General features: G+C 38.8%; 1 protein-coding gene across 4 annotated transcripts in view; it reads right to left on the bottom strand.

Moving 5' to 3' along the window:
- Positions 1–17,977, bottom strand: part of LOC131439359 (ecdysone receptor) — a 632,366-nt gene that overhangs the window by 216,622 nt on the left and 397,767 nt on the right. For 2 of the 4 annotated variants that reach the window (XM_058610277.1, XM_058610276.1), the window contains exon 1: positions 6,969–7,941. The exons of the other annotated variants lie outside the window; for them this stretch is intronic. The gene's annotated coding sequence lies outside the window, so the exon portion shown is untranslated. Of the gene's footprint in view, positions 1–6,968; positions 7,942–17,977 lie in introns of those variants that run through there. 4 annotated transcript variants of the gene reach the window in all.

Genomic DNA, 17,977 nt, shown 5'->3' on the forward strand with positions numbered 1-17,977 from the left:
TGCTCCACACAAGGGTTTTGAAATATGGCAACCTAGTATGAGAATCATCAAATCGAATCATGGATTCGATTTTCTGCGATAATTGTCAACTTGCGATTCGCTCTCTTGGTAAATTCCACACAGCACCAATCATTACCAGACTGTATTTTTTTAAGGACCGTGCAATACTCAGAGTATGAAGTGGAACGAATAAATGTAGAAAACTTCTCTCACCGTTCATGCATTTAGAGACAGGAGTTCTTGTAGCATCTTCTACCGGATTGAAAATGTTGTATACAATGAAGAGAAATATCGATCAGCTTTTGTCAAATTATCGGCAATCACCAACATTGGCCAAACCAAATGAATGACACTATTTGACCTATACTCACACATATACGTACATACATAGACACACATACATTGTTCAGCTCGATGAACTGTATCGCATGGCATAGTTTCCAAGTGATTGTACAACCTTTCTATAAGAGAAAGGCAAAAAGCATACTTTTATAGAATAGAACCGATATCGACTAACGGAGTAATACTAACAAGTGGGTACGAATTGAATAAAAGAAAATATCAATGATGATAAACACTACAAATGGTCCCATTTGCTTATGACTGTTCATCTATATTAACTTTTCTTGTCATTATTTTAGCGTAGTTCTTTGTTCACTAAAATTTCTTCTGATATGATGGAAGGATGGTGGCCTTAGTCATAATGTAAGATATGATTGCAAATTACATCACAATAAATGCTACCTCTAAAAAAAGTAGCTGTTATTGTCGGATTCGATTTAATGACTTTTCTGTTCCGTTGCACCTTAATTTCTTATCATTTTCATATACAGATTTTCAATACATCATTTTCATATACAGATTTTCAATTTTGAGTATCGGGAACAGTTTTATATTTTTCTTCAGAAAAATATAGATTTAAATGTAACAACTCTGCACGCTATACAAAATTGAACAAAGCAAGCTACGAACGGAGCAAAGGTTGTGGTGTTTTCTTCTTCTTTCGTACAAGCACGTACCGATGCGTACTGGTTTTGTATCGTCATTTTGTATGACGGTTTGAAAGTTTTGACACTCATCGCCATATAATTTTGGAACCGAAAGCAGGATCTGAATGGAATGGCCCAGTATATTTTAAAACAATTAGAGCTTTAAATTTGAATCAAAATTTGTGAAAAATGCGAAATCGAAGTGAGTTCCATTTTTGGAGTTTTTCTTCACTACTATCGGTGCTTTCGGAACCGTAAACCGGGGACTAGAGTCTCAAAATAGGGTTTATATATCCACTAACTAAAATGATCTGCCAACTAGATGAATTTGCTAGTATATTTTAAACACATTTGCACCAATCACAAATTTCGCAATCACTTATGAAAAATACTCATGAAATTTGTAAATTTTCCACTAATCGCATTAAAATTCCGGAACCGGAAGTCGGATCTGGATAGACTTTTCGGGGAATTTTTAAATTTTTTTTTGCATCTTAGTTTGTTTCCAGACATTTCTAAGAAAATTGAGTACGCATTTTCTTATAGATTTTCACATACTACCTTTTAATTCCGGAAAGTGAAACGTTTTTAAAATTTTAAACTAATTCTAAGAACCATTTGTCTAAGTTAGGCTAAAAAGTTTATAGGTACTACTAGTTTATGCCCAAGGTTGGTTATACTAGTTTATACCCGAATCCCGTTTTCGTGTTTTTCTTTCAAATATTTAATGAAATAAGCTTTTAAAAATATCGCAGTAATATTTATGAGAGTATCCTATGTATTGCATCGCCAAACCGGATTGGATGAAGCGTGATTTGAAACTTTTCCAATACACACAATCCAATTTGCAACTGATCCTCGGCCAGAAAATGAGATCTACGTAACAGACATGGACGCAGGCGAATTACATTACATATCAATTTATCCCTTTTCTTGATAAGTATTTTTTCCAATGAGTCTTCTTTTCGTACTCTCTTGTATCTTGTTCAATTTTGCTTTGGAAGGTGTGATTCGAAGAGCGAGAATCGACACGATCTTCCGAAAGTCCGTACAACTTTTTGGTTTCGCTGAAAATATTGATGTTGTGAGACGTAACCTTGAGAAGATGATGGAAATATACATCGGACTGAAAACAAAAAAATATCGGTCAAAAACAAAATACATGAGAGGAAGAGGCTCTAGAGAAGAAACACTCCCATCACGATTATTGATAGACGGTGACGATATCGAGGTGGTTGACAAGTTCGTGTATTTGGGCTCACTGGTGACCGCCGATAATGACATCAGCAGAGAAATTCAGAGAGGTATTTTGGCAGGAAATCGTGCGTTCTTTGGACTTAGAAAAACCCTTCGATCGAGAAAAGTACGCCACCGCACGAAATTGACCATCTACAAAACGCTCATTAGACCGGTTGTTCTCTATGGCCACGAGACCTGGACAATGTTGACAGAGGACCAACGCGCCCTTAGTGTTTTCGAGAGAAAGGTACTGAGGACCACCTATGGCGGAGTGCAGATGGAAGACAGAACGTGGAGACGGCGTATGAATCACGAATTGCAACAACTGCTAGGAGAACCACCTATTGTACGGACAACTAAAATCGGACTTTTACGATTGGCTGGGCATGTCATAAGGATGTCAGACGACAGCCCAGTGAAAATGGTTCTTGAATCTCATCCGACTGGTACAAGAAGAAAAGGGGAGCAACGAGCAAGATGGATCGATCAAGTGGAGGGTGATCTACGAAGCATCCGTGCCTTAAGTGGTTAGCGATGCAGCCATGGACCGAGTTATGTGGAGACGTATGCTTGATATGGTAAAGGACACCCCAGGACTATAGCTGTTAGGTAAGGTAAGGTAAGGTAGGTATGAAGTGAATTCGAATCGGTAACCAATTTCAGGCATAATACGGCTAACTTGGGACCACCTTAAACCGAAACCCAGGGGATCATGGGAATAAACGGTTTCAATACCTTGGGGTTCGGATGAATAAGAAAACTTTGAATTTGTACGTTTAGTCTTCGGCTCGTGAGTGCATTGCGGGTTTTCAACACATACCGAAGTCTCATATTTTTACTGAAGTAACGAAAAAAATAAAAAACATTTATGCGCAATTAGCACAAGTCGGTACCCATGCGGTGCCAAAACCTCTAACCCCCTTATAATGTTAAAGAAGATTAAGACAGGAGGAGGTCACTCTAAGAAACCCAAACAGAAAAATGGCAATAAGTTGCATATGATATGAGGGCAAGAAGTTTTATTTCATACATATGAAAAAAAAAACAAACTGATTTATACAAATGATATCCCAAAACTCTTTCTTATAACTGTTTCTTGTGAAAACAACTTAATAATTCGACTAGTGTTGTGATTATACCTTTCTCTTGTCATTCAGGTATGGATGAATGAATCATTCCATATACGACAAAAAACACCCTTCATTATTACAATTCAAAATGACTTATTGTATTTCGAATAATTACAGATAAGATAAATAGAAGTACTTAATACCTGGTTCGCCCCTTACAATCGTGATTTTCCCGCATCTTCAGAGAAGCTCAAGGGAAGAGCATTTTACGAATCAAAAATGGCATGAGATCAACCTGCAGGCAGTGATACAATATGAACTTGAACCGGTGCGTACAAAGTATCATGTAGGTGCTCAGCTTACTGAAGTGTGGTCACACATATAACAGAGTAGCTTAATTGGTAGAGAACCACAACAGCAAGGAGAAGGTTGTATGTTGAATTGTTCAGCGGCGAATATTTTTGTTTTACCATGGATTAAACAAATTTTTTTTTGGGATGCGAAAACTGAAATATTCAGTTAAACCCACTATTGACGGGAAAGTCGTTGAACAACTCAACATTGAAAAAAATCAGTCGATAGTTCTTCAAATGGGAAAGTTGAAGACTAGAATCCCTCCTGTGAGCGAATCTGTTTCGTAAACTGTTTCATTCATTTGTCTTTTCCTACGATCTGTTTTCCGTTTGCAGTTTCGAGATGTAAAAATAAGAGTGGTGTGGTTATGCCTTTCTCTTGCCATTTAAATAGTCTTTGTAAAATAGTTAAACGACAATCTCATTGATATGAAATAAGCATAATTTCATCGAAATTCATTGAGCCATCTCCGCGATATTTTAAGCCGACATAAAAGATTGCGGATTGAGCCTAAGCCGACATAAAAGATTGTGGTTAGTCGGTTTTGTCACGTATGTCATTATATCTCCGGAATCGGAGCTGTCCGCCATTTTATCTTTGAACTTGATCAATGACTTAATAGCATCTTCAGACCGAGCATGAATTTGTTGAAATTGGTTTAGTCATCTCTGAGAAAAGTGAGCGGAGAAAAAATTGTGTTTTGTTGGTTACGTCACTTATACCATTATATCTTTGAGGCCGAAAGTAGCAGTCATTTAATTTTCGAGCTTTACCAATTACTCAATAGAAGATTCCAAACGAGCTGAAGTTTAGCTGAAGTTGGTTCAGCCCCTTCCGAGAAAAGTGAGCGTAGGGATAATTCTTAGAAAGGACAGAAAATTTCCGATCTCATCGAAATGAGTCGAATAGGATATAACACTAAAGGGCTCCGATCAAAAGTCGGGGTTTCCAGTGTTTCCATATCCTTCCAATAAAGTACCTAAACTTTAAACTCTAAAATATTCCGGGAATAGAGAAATTTGCACTTGTGACAAATAAAGTATCGAGCTTATACAATGTAAACAATTGCTTGTGTGCTTATTCTCAAATATTTCCCAACACCCAAGTGGAAATATAGTTTATCAACTCGAATACGATGGAAACTAAGTCTTTCGGGTAGGCATTGGCAATTAGATCATTGCTGCCGCTACCGAGCGGAACACATTTCACATGATGACGTCATTCCTCAACCATCGCGACATTGCACAGAGTTCTCCGTCGACTGTCAGAAGTCAGTCCTGTAATAATGGCAAATGCCACGGATCAACGACAACGTCGTATAGATGTGTTATCTCGGGTGCTGCTAAAATTGCTCTGCCACAATGAGCTCAAAACCTAAAAAACATGAAACGGGGACATTGATCGGCTTTTGACAGAAGCAATCAAGTGACTGTCGTCGCCACGATACACGGCTTGTGATGGTGTATGTTCGACAGAACACTCGCTGGGACAGGTTGCGTGAACGGAGACAGGGCTCTCGGGGCTGGGGACCGTGCAGAAGGAAGTCCGGTTTCTTTAAGATGCGTAAGTGCACGGACTGACCGTGGCTGTGTCATCCGAGTAAAGACCGGCCATAAATGTGTCCAGCGTTAGCTTTTTCGGTTTTCGGTTCGAAGTGACCGGAATTTCAATCACAATCACCGCGATCGCCTGTTATAGAGCGACAGAGAGAACGAGAAAAAGAGAGAGTGAGCAAAGTGTTCGAAAACGAAATTGATATGGTCTTTGCGTCAATGGAGGTATCGATGGGGTTCCGAGAGACATCTGGCGAACGATTCGAGCGAATGCTCAGGGAAACCCATGGCCACAATAGTTGGCCTATTATTGGACGGCCCCGGGTTCATGATTGCTCGATAATTAGAATTTTCATCGTCAGAAGGAAACGGTAGCAACAACACAGTGCAGGAGATTTTTAACCTTTTCCCGACACGGGTTGATCTTCTTCCGTGCTCATCATTTCCATGCGCACCAGGATGAACCGAAGACTTGAGAAGTGGAAGGCGCAGAAGCAGAACGAATGAAAGACGCTGACCGGCGAAAACACATGACGAGGAAAAACGAGTGAAGATCCAAGCACAGCAATTATGATTGAGAGTGAGATCGGTGATTTTGTTTTTATTTTTTCTCTTCCTTTGCTGTGTTGTTGATCGTGGAATTTTTGTGCTAGGTTTTGGAGTTTTTTTTTCTTCATCTCCTTTTTGGACAATGTTGTGTTCACTTTCAGCCTGTTTCTTCAGGTGTAAGAGAAAGAGAGAGAGAGAGGGTGAACAAAAACAACGACGACTGACGGAGGTAATTTTATATGCGGAAACCTTGAAGAGTTTTGAGTTTATTGGTGTGGTCAAGTGTATGTGTAAGTGTGTTAAGGTTATTAGAATTGACTTTTTTCAGAGCGTAACATAACATTCCTTCTGCTTCTAGCGAAGCAGCACTCGAAAGAATGTCGAGAAAATAACAAAAACGAAGGATCGACTCTGTTATTTTGGAGAAACCGGTTTCGTGTTATTCGAAGATATCGAAAAGGACTACATAGCAGACTGTAGTTTTAGGTATTTAGCTCTTTAAATGTGTCATTATTTGTGATCAAGTCGCTCTGTTCAATATTTAATAGATAAATTAATCATTGGTTCATCGACTTAGAGTATACCTCTAAGCGGTGACGATCATAGGAAGTCAGTCGACAGTGCTAATTTGAATGTTGATACACGAACCGCTTAGACAATTAGCGATCATGGACTGCGGCCACTAATACGTTCTAATCGGCTTCGCTGACGATTCCCTGAGTTCATCACTCCTTTAGGAATCATGAGTCTTTCAAGAGACAAAAACGATAACTTCTTACGCAATGAGCTCAAAGCTCGTTATCTATTACGGACCCTTCGTTTGAATCAATACACATGAGACTATTCCATATCCGTCACCCGATGCACTCAAAGTGCAATTCACAAAGCGTAACAAATTCTCTCACATTCTCGACCATTTCGAAAATGGCACATACTTGTCAAGACGGTGAGCCAAACCAACATATAACGAAAGGGAGAAGGAAAGGTGCATTAGACTAGGCACTGCGATCTATCGTTGCAGCAAATGCACCAAGACATACATAGGCTTATCCTCAAGTCGTCACGTCCACCGTAATGCAGCGATTCAGGAACTCCAGCAGAAACCTCCTGGAATTACCATCCAAACAATCCACCGACAACGCGAGTTCGGGTTTGTTTGGATGCGTCAAGGGTCACGTTTCAGAAACAGTTTCTGTTGATCAAAGCACACTTACACAATGATGCACACCGACAGCGATAAGGATCCTACTTCGTCGTAATTGCACAATAGAATATATCAATATCGTAACCACTGAACTTGAAATACAATCATCTCTTTGGCCGTACAGTGTAGTGTGATTCTCAACTAATGCAGGTCATTGTACCACATGTAAACCAACACTTTTCACTTCTCTGCTTGGAATGCACTTCTTGGATAAGGAACGACGAAAAAAAAACTTTCCTTTGCCACCGGATTTATTCTCTGCCTGCCTGACTGAAGTTACACAATTATTCCTTGCTTCGGTATTGGTTTCTATTAGCCGTTTTGTCGATCCAATCACTCCACTTGGCTCATCCTGGCGGTACCCACCAGGAAGGATGCACACTTTCACCACCACACTTCCACCTTTACTTTCGAACCAAAACACACCGTTGGACGGTACTTGAACCGGCTTTATCATCGACGAACGGCAAATAACTCGAAAGTGCTTCTCGGGAAGCTTGAAGAAAATCCTTCCAGTACCGAACTTGTTCAATCAATGTTGGCGATCATAAACGTGTACACATGACCCATAGTTAATCCAAGCTGGGTAAAGGTCCTCCAATATACTGACAGTATTGTTCGTATCGAAACTATATAAAAAAAACAAACCGAACCAAAAAATAAACAGACCGCTCGGATCCTTTTTTACATCCGCGGCGCACTTTTGCGTCTCAAGCGATAACCCTTTGCCTGGGACCCGAAACCGCACCGGAGCAGTGATAATAGGAGCTGTAGCCGCTTGTCAAACGGTTGCTGGCGTGTCCTCGGTCTTCCGGTTACGGAACACTAACAATAACATACTCTAGTTAGCTATAGTTTAGCGACGCTGGAGCTTGAAATCTCTGGTAGTAGCAGCAGCTCTCACGGCCACCACAATTCTTCAATGTGGAAGATACACAAGCCAAAAACTCTACACCGCATGACGGACAAACATATACTAGAAGCTAGTGGAGAAACACTAGCGACCGAGACCGGGAGAGAGTCACCGCACGGTTTTCCGGTGTGAGTGTGCGCCTGGCGGTGCCATCGCCATGCCGTGACCGTGCTCTGGTGGTCGTGACGTTGTACGGCTGTAGTGGTTCGTGGGAGACGCAATGATTTCGCTTTCCACACCGCCAACCCAACCGATATCACTACACCACACCAAACCAGCACAGCATACCAGTGCATCGAAGCTTGTGTGAATGGTGTTTTGATTGCCAAGCTACGAGCATAAACTATGTGCCATGAATACGCTGCTTCGCACCGGATCGGTTCTCGGCTGAGAGGAAGAGCGATCACGCAGCTTACGTGCGGCTCATGGAGCACGGTCATGTGCGGGGATAACTGAGGAATGGTATATTTCCGCGGTATATGTAAGCCAGACCCGCAGCAGAGCGGACGGCACGCCGAAAAGTGAATTTTGATTACAAATCTTTTGAGATTGCTATTTAAATAAAATAAAGGTAAAATTCAAATGCGTATTCTACGATTATGTTGAAGTCTACGGTTGGATGAAAGGCAATCATTGAATTTCTCAACAGTTATCAAAAATTGCTTCCCTCGCACAACGGTTTATAAATTTTTGCATTAAAACTGACTATACGGAATCGGGTGTCAATAAAAAAAGTCGATTTTTTGTCATAATTTTGAAAGTTTATAGCTCAGTGATCTGTAGATGGATCTAAAATCTAATCATCAATCGATTCGGTAACATTTAACTTGAACATATATATTGCAACGTCGTTTTAGTACTTCAATAGTAAACCTTTGAATAATCGGTTTGGATTTACTAAAAAAAGGCGTCCAATTTCCACAAATTTCAATTCAAATGACACGGTTTATGTTTCTTTGAGTGATGTACGATTTTATCCGGATTTAGTTTTCGGTTCAAGAATTGCAGAGTTAGGTGTGTTTGAAATCGCATCCAATCATTAAGGGTGACGATTCAAAAAACGGAATAAATCTTTTAAATTTGGCTCAAAACAGTTTCAAATTGAAGTTTATGTTATTTGTAGGCTACACACACTGATATCGGTTGACAGTTCCCATATCCGAAAACAGTGGTCAAAAACTCAAAATTTTCTTTAAAAAAGCTTAAGGGGGAGGGAAGAATAGGGTCTAAACAATGAAAAATGTAATCATTTTTGCGAATACAAAATAAATTCAAATGTTTTGCATGATAAAAAGCATCATTCGAACAACATTTTGTAATGTTTTCGTGGAAAAATATTGAGAAATAGGTCGGTGAAGAGGTTTGAGGACGCTTCTTAAAAATCATGATTTGTGGTGTCCTGTTTCTCAGCGCAGACTAATTAGAAGTGAACAAATGAATGCAGCATAGTTAGAGAAGAAGTTTTTCTAGACCCCAACGTTTCTGTTTGATTTTTTAAATTTTTTTATTTTTGCTTTTGTGGTTGTTCAATGTGAAAACTACGATTTTTTAGGAAAAAATCCGCCATTTTGTAGCTGTTAAACTTCCCCAAAGTAGCAAACAACGAAAAGGAAAACGTTGGGGTCTGGTTTTTTATATGTAGAAAGTGTGTGCAAAATTTGAAAAAAATTGTTGCAGTAGTTTTTGAATGACGATGGACACGGACTTTCAAAACCTGCTTTCGTGTAAAACGCGTTTAAAGGTTTTTGTCTATAAAATCAATGGAAACAACTAATTACTCCAGGGAGCCCGTCTTTTATAATTTATTATAACGAAACATTTCAAGAACGTTTTGTCGAGTTTTGAAGTCAATCGAAGTAGAAATCTTGGGCCTGTGCGCCGAGCTCTTGCTTCTTCGTAGAATGGAATAGCCATAGATAGGGGTCCATAACTTCCAGAGTTTCGTTCCAATAGGCTAGAGATGGGCAATTCGCTCCTGAGCTATTCCAGTGAATCGAATCATTGAAGTGAGCTGACAGCTCACAGCTCTTTTCAAAAGAACCGCAGTTCATCAGCTCACTCATTTGCTACCCAGTTCACTGCATTATGACGAAGGGAACACGCTACGAGCTGATCGGATCTTCGGCTCTTTAAGAGATTCAATTTAGTCGACATCAATTAAAGATAAACTAATTCGCATTGCATTCATTGCATCATTGCAAATAAATGATTCAAATTCGATCATGCATACGAAAGAAAACCGGTGCCTAAGAAAAACGGCGCACAAAATGAACCTTAAGTTCAAACTAAAAGAGCTGATGAGCTGATACATCGAATCGATTCACTTTGGTGAGCTGATCGGTTCGGAGCTGTTCACCAAAATGAGCTGGTTTGCACGCCTCTACAATAGGCTTGAGAATTTCACAGAAAATTCTTCAAATGTTTTACTATAAGAAAATATAAAGAAAATATTAAATGATTTATCAAAAGTGTTAGACCCTACCCGCCCCTTAAGCGATTCTCTCAAACTTAAACTCAAACTTAAACTCAAACTAAATGTCTTATGATGCCATAGGCTCTTATTGAATATCATCCGGATCCGACTTCCGGTTCGGGATCAACAGGGCGAAGTGTGTATTTCAAATCGTCAATTAGAGCGACAATGGCAAATAACGGAAAACTTCTTCTGTTTGGCACAAAACTGTTTACAAATTGAAACGGTTATGACAGTTTAGGCCCAAAAAAACCTTCTTGCTCTTATTCATGATTTAAAGAAAAGGGATTACTTACATAGTAATATTTATAAAAATAGGTGAAACAGATTTTTAACAATAAAGTAAATAATTTCCTTGAGTAGAGCAGATTTTACAAATCTATTTAAAATTGTGGAACTTTTTGAACACGAATCAAGCATATTACAGAGTTTTACGAAATAGTAACTACCTTGTAAGACCAGTATTTTATGAATCTAGCGTGTAAATAGTCGAATAAGGTAACATAATTGACGAAATTGCAGCATTTATCATCTTAATTGACAAGAAAAAGATTAAAATAATTAAAAGTTAATACTTATCGATGCTAACCAATTCCTGTCCTTTATTGGTGTAGTGCCTTTTGCATTTAGACAATAAAACAATAAAACTCACCTGGAATGAAACGAAAGAGAAATATATTAGAGAGATATCAGAATTACTTGCCAGATATTTCTAATCGATTATGATGAAATAGGCTCCGCTGAAACTTTGCCAACAATTTTTCATGTATTTTGTATACGTATACTTAAAATTATTCAGAATCCAGCAGAAGCATCCATATTGTCCTTATTTTTCATTATCAGCCATCATTGTGCTGTTATTGATTACAACTAAAAAAGTCTTGATGCTTCTTGATTGATTTAAAGCTGCTATTAAACCCCATAAAAATGGTCGAACGAGACATAGGGTGTTGCCCCAAATTCCAATGGATTGTTCAACATAGAACTTGTATGGGACAAAAAATTGTTCAACACTTTTACTGAACTTCTCGCTCAAACGAAAAATTGGGTATTGCCTTTCACTTGTTCAATAAAAACATCATGAGGCTGAAAATAGTTACTCATATTTGGGCTTGTAATATTTTTCTCGGTTTAGCACTAAAAATTCCCGACATTTTCCCGGTGAAACCAAATTCTCGATTTTTTCTCGGTCGCTTGCCACCCTGGTTTAGTCTACTAATAGAAATTATAACTCAATGATTTAAAAGCTTGATGGTTGACGAATTGAAGTATCGATAGGTTTCACAGATGTATTCATAAGTAAAATAAAATAAACCCAATATGCATTGATCCTGGAGTCGCTTGTATTCTATTGACGTAAACATTGCAGTGAGACGCAGTTGATGGATGGAACACAATTTGCTCTGGATCCAAAATGGGTCATCGGATCTCGATTGAGAATTCATGAATCCCAGTCCTGAAACCACGTTATTTGCATGGTTCGAATACATACGAAAAATATTGATTTAGTTATAAAATATACTACCAATAAAATCAGAGTGGAAAATAAATTCCAAAAATCAATTGTACCCAACAATAAAATAATTTAATCACACATCCCCATCCAGACGTGCCGTCAATCCAGTTTCCTTCGCACAAATCCCCACACAATCAACTCGTCATCGTCGTTGTCGGCGTCGTCGTCGTCTTCGTCGTCGTATTCAATCATTGCCACATAACCTTGCCTGCGATCCTCATTCATCCGCTCACCAACTGTGCCATTTGTACAATCTTCACAATCCGACGTGAATCCAAGGCGTAGTAAGCCCAACTAACACCAAGTGAGGCTACAATATACATGAGTTACACATTTCGCTCCCACCTTTTCTCTCTCTCGGGCCGTTTTGCATCCTCTTTCTCTTTTCCGTACAATCTCAATCCAACGTTCGGGCCACTGCTGAAAGGCTGTGTACTCTCGACGCGGTCGACGTCGTTTTCAATTTCAATATCAAGGTACTGAACCTGCCCCAGGTTCTTACGGAGTACCAACACAAGTTGCCGGCTTCCTGCAAATGTATAGGTACGGGAGAGAGAAAAGCAAATTGCAGCAGCAGCAGCAGCATTTGATATCAAAAAATTGTATAGTAAAATGCGCCAGCGGCGCAATTTTTTCCTATCTATTTACAAATACAAACATCGCACGCATGCAATACAATACATATCGAAGTCGGCGGTGGCGACGGCAACAAAAATGCACTTTTATTTGCTGCTGTGTGATAGAAGTTTCTGACTAACGCGCGCGCTCTCTCTCTTTTCCTTTCTATCCCTCTTCGACCTGACCGTAGGGCGATCGTTGATGTTGATGTTTGCTGAGGTCCCCCATTTATTTCCACTCTCTTCCTTTCACTGTGCTATGATGTAATGCAAACAACACATTCTAATGGAAGGAAGGAAATGTGGAATGGTTTATGTGGATCTTTGGAAACTCGACAGACTTATTTTCAAGCCCATATCGTTGAAAGAAGGGCATTTTCTTGCTCGGATGGAACAACGAACTACTTTTGTTTTTTTTTCTTTGGTCCAACTTTTCCACCACTATTATAATGACAGGATGGCGCTCGGTGGGTGGGTAGATTAGAGAGCTGAAATGTGGAATCAGAAAACTTGCGCTTTGTTGCATTTTTGTTTGTGTGAGTCGTGTGGCGCACATCTCCGCGGATGATGGTTGTGAGAAAATAGTAAAAGTTTTGCCAAAGCGCAATCTATAAATATAAGCCCACCATCCACGAGCAAATATGTAGGTATATATTAGTGGACTTGAATGTGTGCCACTGCCATTGAGGGATGCACGGAGATTCAGTGGCTGTGAGAGAAGAGATGTGCTCAACACTTATGTATGCAAGGGAACTTTACGACGTCGTGTACAAGAGGGGGAAGAATGGGGCCCAGATGGAGATGATGATCGCTGAAGTAGAAACATAGGAAAGATGCAAGACCAGAATAATAATAATAAATAGTGGAAAGGTTAGGGACGAAGCGCCGTGATGCCAGACGACGACGGTGGTTGGGCAGTGCAGCGCCGCAGTGCTGATGAACTGTGGCTGAGACTGTTTTGTATTCGCCGAGAATGACATGATTAGTTGTGGAGACACATAAAAGTCAACTATTCAGTGCTCCCCGTAGCCGATATGTAGCAATGAAAAGGCAAGCCATGTTTGTGTTAGTAGAACAAATGTTCTTGGCGAACGACAGAGATCAGCAATTGGGAAGGAAAAAGTGTCTCATTGAACTGAATAAATACGTGCGGTTTCATTCTCCGCATTTCATTCTAATTACTATAAGTTCGGAACATTCTATCGGTGGCAATTTTGAAACGAGCAACACACATTCAACTAAACTTTGTCGTGATTTCCGTTTCTCAGCGAAGTATAACTTCAACAACCACGACAACGACCGAAGCAGCACATGTGTATGCAATTTTCGAGATGCCTGCCTTGCTGCTGACATGACGGGCTTAGTCCGCCGATGTGCAGTACTGTTGGTGCAAATCTACTGGTATACAAAAAAAACGTCATGCTGAAAGTGAAATATGAGAAACAGAATAGGCGACTTGTTAGAATTGATATTATGGGGGCAATTTGTTGCAATATTTACATGTTTAAATTGGGAATGTGTCAGCATGCCGTTTTTCGAGAGCAAAAACGGATATACTGTCAACATTCGAAGGCGTGAGTAGTATTTCATCAGACTGTAAGCACAGGATGCAATTAGCGTAGCCCACGCACTCAGTGAATCCAATCTAAATGTATTGGATAGGGAGAGTGGAAGTGCAAACACTACGGACAAAGCACATGTTCTTCATAGTGTACCATTTACAATAGATTGTATAAAAGGAAATAATTTGTTCAATTTTTCCTTGACGTTTCCAATTCATGGCCGGGAACGAAGAGAGAATTTTGAGCCATTCATAATCAAGACCTAAAAATTATAAAAATCAAAAAAATTAAAATTGCATACACAGAAAAAAATAATGAAATTTACACGATATGTAATTCAATGATACTTTTTGCTTTTAAAGTATATTGAAAAGTAAAACGTGAGAAGTAACTTTATATTCAATTTCCTGCTCCAAATATGTGCATGAAAATAGATGTAAATATTTTTATCTGTGTAGCTTATTTAGTGTCATCCCGCATAGAAATTTGCACCTCTCGAGCTCTAAAATTAAGCGAAAAAACCCTTCTTAATCCACCTAGTGGTGTGATAATGCCTTTCTCTTCTTTCATAACAGTCTCATGAAAATATGTTTCATACATTTATTAAATAATTTTAGACACCAATTGATTCAGATTGATTCGAGTAGTTCACAAAAGCATGCTTCAGTGTTTATGTCACACATTCAGCATCATTTTTCCAAACTAGTGCTTGACATTTGCGTTGCCTATTTGTATGAGAACAGTGATGCTAATCTAAAAAAAGCCTTCTTAGTCCACTTAGTGAAATTTTCATACAGCTTGAAAAATCACCATAGGGGGGAGTACATGAAATTTTCGAAATCGAAAAAAAATTTTTGATGCCAAAAGGCTTAGAATTGCATGAAACGTCGAGATTTAGTGTCATCTCGAAAAAAAATTTTTTTGAAAAAATCAACTTTTTGGGACTTAAAAAATATGAAAATTTTTCTAAGTCCCAGAAAGTTGATTTTTTCAAAAAAAAAATTTTTTTTGAGATGACACTAAATTTCGATGTTTTATGCAGTTTTATACGTTTTGGCATCAAAAAAAAATTTCGATTTTGGAAATTTCATGTACTCCCCCCTATGGTGCTTTTTCAAGATCGAAAATTGTCAAACCTTTACCACCGGGCAGCACCCCTTAAGCATGTCCGATTTAGGTCAAATTTTGCATGAAGGCTTTTTTCGAGGTGCTTAAACTTTTGAGCACTAGAACTTTACGAAAATAGAGTTGATCCCAAAATTTTGGCACCCTTATATATAAGAGCGGTAAAAATCAACGTGTTTTGTCGGTTACGTCACTTATACCATCATATATCTGGAACCAAAAGTCACAACCATTTGATCTTCGAACCTGATCAACGGCCCGACAGTAGCTTTCAAACGAGCCCAAGTTTGTTAAAATCGGATCAGCCATCTCTGAGAAAATTGAGCGCGTTCAAATACAACGCTTTTTGTCGGTTACGTCACTTATACAATCATATCTTCGGAACCAAAACTCACCAGCCATCTCTGAGAAATTTGAGCGCGTTCAAATACAACGCTTTTTGTCGGTTACGTCACTTATACAATCATATCTCCGGAACCAAAAGTCACAGCCATTTGATCTTTGAACTTGATCAATGGCCCGACAGTACCTTTCAAACGAGCCCAAGTTTGTTAAAATTGGATCAGCCATCTCTGAGAAAATTGAGCGCGTTCAAATACAACGCTTTTTATCGGTTACGTCACTTATACAATCATATCTCCGGAACCAAAAGTCACAGCCATTTGATCTTCGAACTTGATCAATGGCCCGACAGTAGCTTTCAAACGAGCCCAAGTTTGTTCAAATCGGTTCAGCCATCTCTGAGAAAATTGAGCGCGTTCAAATATCTTCGAAAAGTGCACATACATACACACACACACACACACACATACATTTTCCGATCTCGACGAACTGAGTCGAATGGTATATAACACTATGGGTCTCCGAGGCTCCGTTCGAAAGTCGGTTTTTCCAGCAATTCTAATACCTTTCTATAGAGAAAGGCAAAACAATATTCATTTCTTTAACATTTGAAAATATAACTTAAATAGAACCAACAAAGTCAAAGTCTTGGCATTACATTCCTTCTGTGGAATTTGTCCTTTCTGTTTCAACAGACTTCGCAGCCGATTTATAGCGTACAGGATCATTGCATGGCTAGTACTACGATCCTACTGCCACTGAGAATCCTTCCAGGGGCTCGAGCATACGACAACTGACTTGTAAGACCAGCGTCCTATGCATTGAACCGCCAATCCGGGATAACCAACACAATCGTCATAATTAACAACGTTCCAAAATAGCTAATTGGTTCAGAAAGTTTTTCTTTTTATCCGGGAGACGCATGGACGGACATAAAGCAAACAACTCGATGATCGAAATAAAAAAAATCTATTATTTCGACTCTCTCATTTTTACTTTACCCGAGCTTTTGTTCCAGAACATTTTGAAAAGTAAATTCAATTTCAAATATTTTAAAATTATACGGATCGCAAGGTTCTTTACTCATTTCGCTTTATGATCGGGAATATAATACAAGAAGAGACTCCTAGTGTCACCTATCATTCGACTCAGCTCGACGAGGCTGTATTTGTTTTATCCATCTGCTCCAGGCGCGGCAACTATGGGGGGGGCAAAGCACTTTTTGCCCCCCCAATATTTTGGCAACTGGAATAATTATTAGAAAATTTGCTAGGAATATCTTATGATATAAAACTTTTTTCTATTATCCCCGTAGCTCGTCTCCGAAATCCTTCACATTTCTTAACTAAGTAACTAAAAATTTTAAACTAATTTAATATAATGTGAAATGTGCTATACTGTACCACTTTCGAATATTGGTTATTACTGGAATAGTAGGGAAAATGTTTGTGATTTTTACTTGGTTGCTTTTTATTTGCTCTGACCTTTCCGACTCCTTTATAAAAATGCTTTATATTTTGAAAAGTTTAATGATCTGTAGTAATAATTTTTTGTGCCCCCCCAATATTTCATCGAACTTGCCGCCCCTGATCTGCTCAGAGATGGCTGAACCGATTTCAACAAGTCTACTAATGGGTCATTGATCAAATTGGAAGAGCAAATGGCGAACATATCTGGTTTTGACAATCTCAGCTTCATTAAAAAAAAAACAACTTATTTAATGCGGGTGCGACCAGTTAATGTTGTTTAAATAAAGAGATGGCTTTTTGGTCAATTTGTTTCTCTTCAAGAGTAGCCGTTTTTCAACCAACTATTATAAATGTTACACCATACTTGACGAAAAATATTTGTAGTCATTTTGCCCTGAAGATGAGGGTATAACCTTCGAAACGTTGGCCTTTAACGAAAAATAAATGTTTTGGAGAGAAACAAATTGACCAAAAAGCCAAATTAAAAAATTAAAAAACAACTATTGAGTCTTGTAAGTGTCGCGAGCGGCAAACTGCATTTTCTTATATCCTCTCTTGTCGATATGACAGAACCTCTTTAGACAATCTTAGGCTTATTTGGAATCCATAATCGGGTTATTTATCAAGCTCGGAAGACTCATGGCAAACACCTCCGATTCCGGGGATATATTCTTATAAATGGCGTAAACGAGAAACCGCTCTTTCTTTTATTCGCTCAATTCTATCGGAGATTTTTCGAGTGAAACTCAAACTCGGCCAGTTTGTTTGGCCAGTAACTAACCTAATCAACAAATTGGAACAGCTTTGAGCCCAATTTACTAGATTTTTTCCCTTTTTTGCATCGTCGCTCTAAAGTCGATATATTCGAAATCATTTTTTGTTGCCATCAACCGATAAGATGTACACATTGTAAGCATTATAGGGTTAGTTCTTCATTGGTTTTTGAATCGCCATGTAAAGAAAATCGCTCTTGAATTGGTTTGTTTTGCGTATCACCCGGTA

This window comes from Malaya genurostris, chromosome 3, assembly GCF_030247185.1.
Source record: "Malaya genurostris strain Urasoe2022 chromosome 3, Malgen_1.1, whole genome shotgun sequence".
NCBI lineage: Eukaryota > Metazoa > Arthropoda > Insecta > Diptera > Culicidae > Malaya > Malaya genurostris.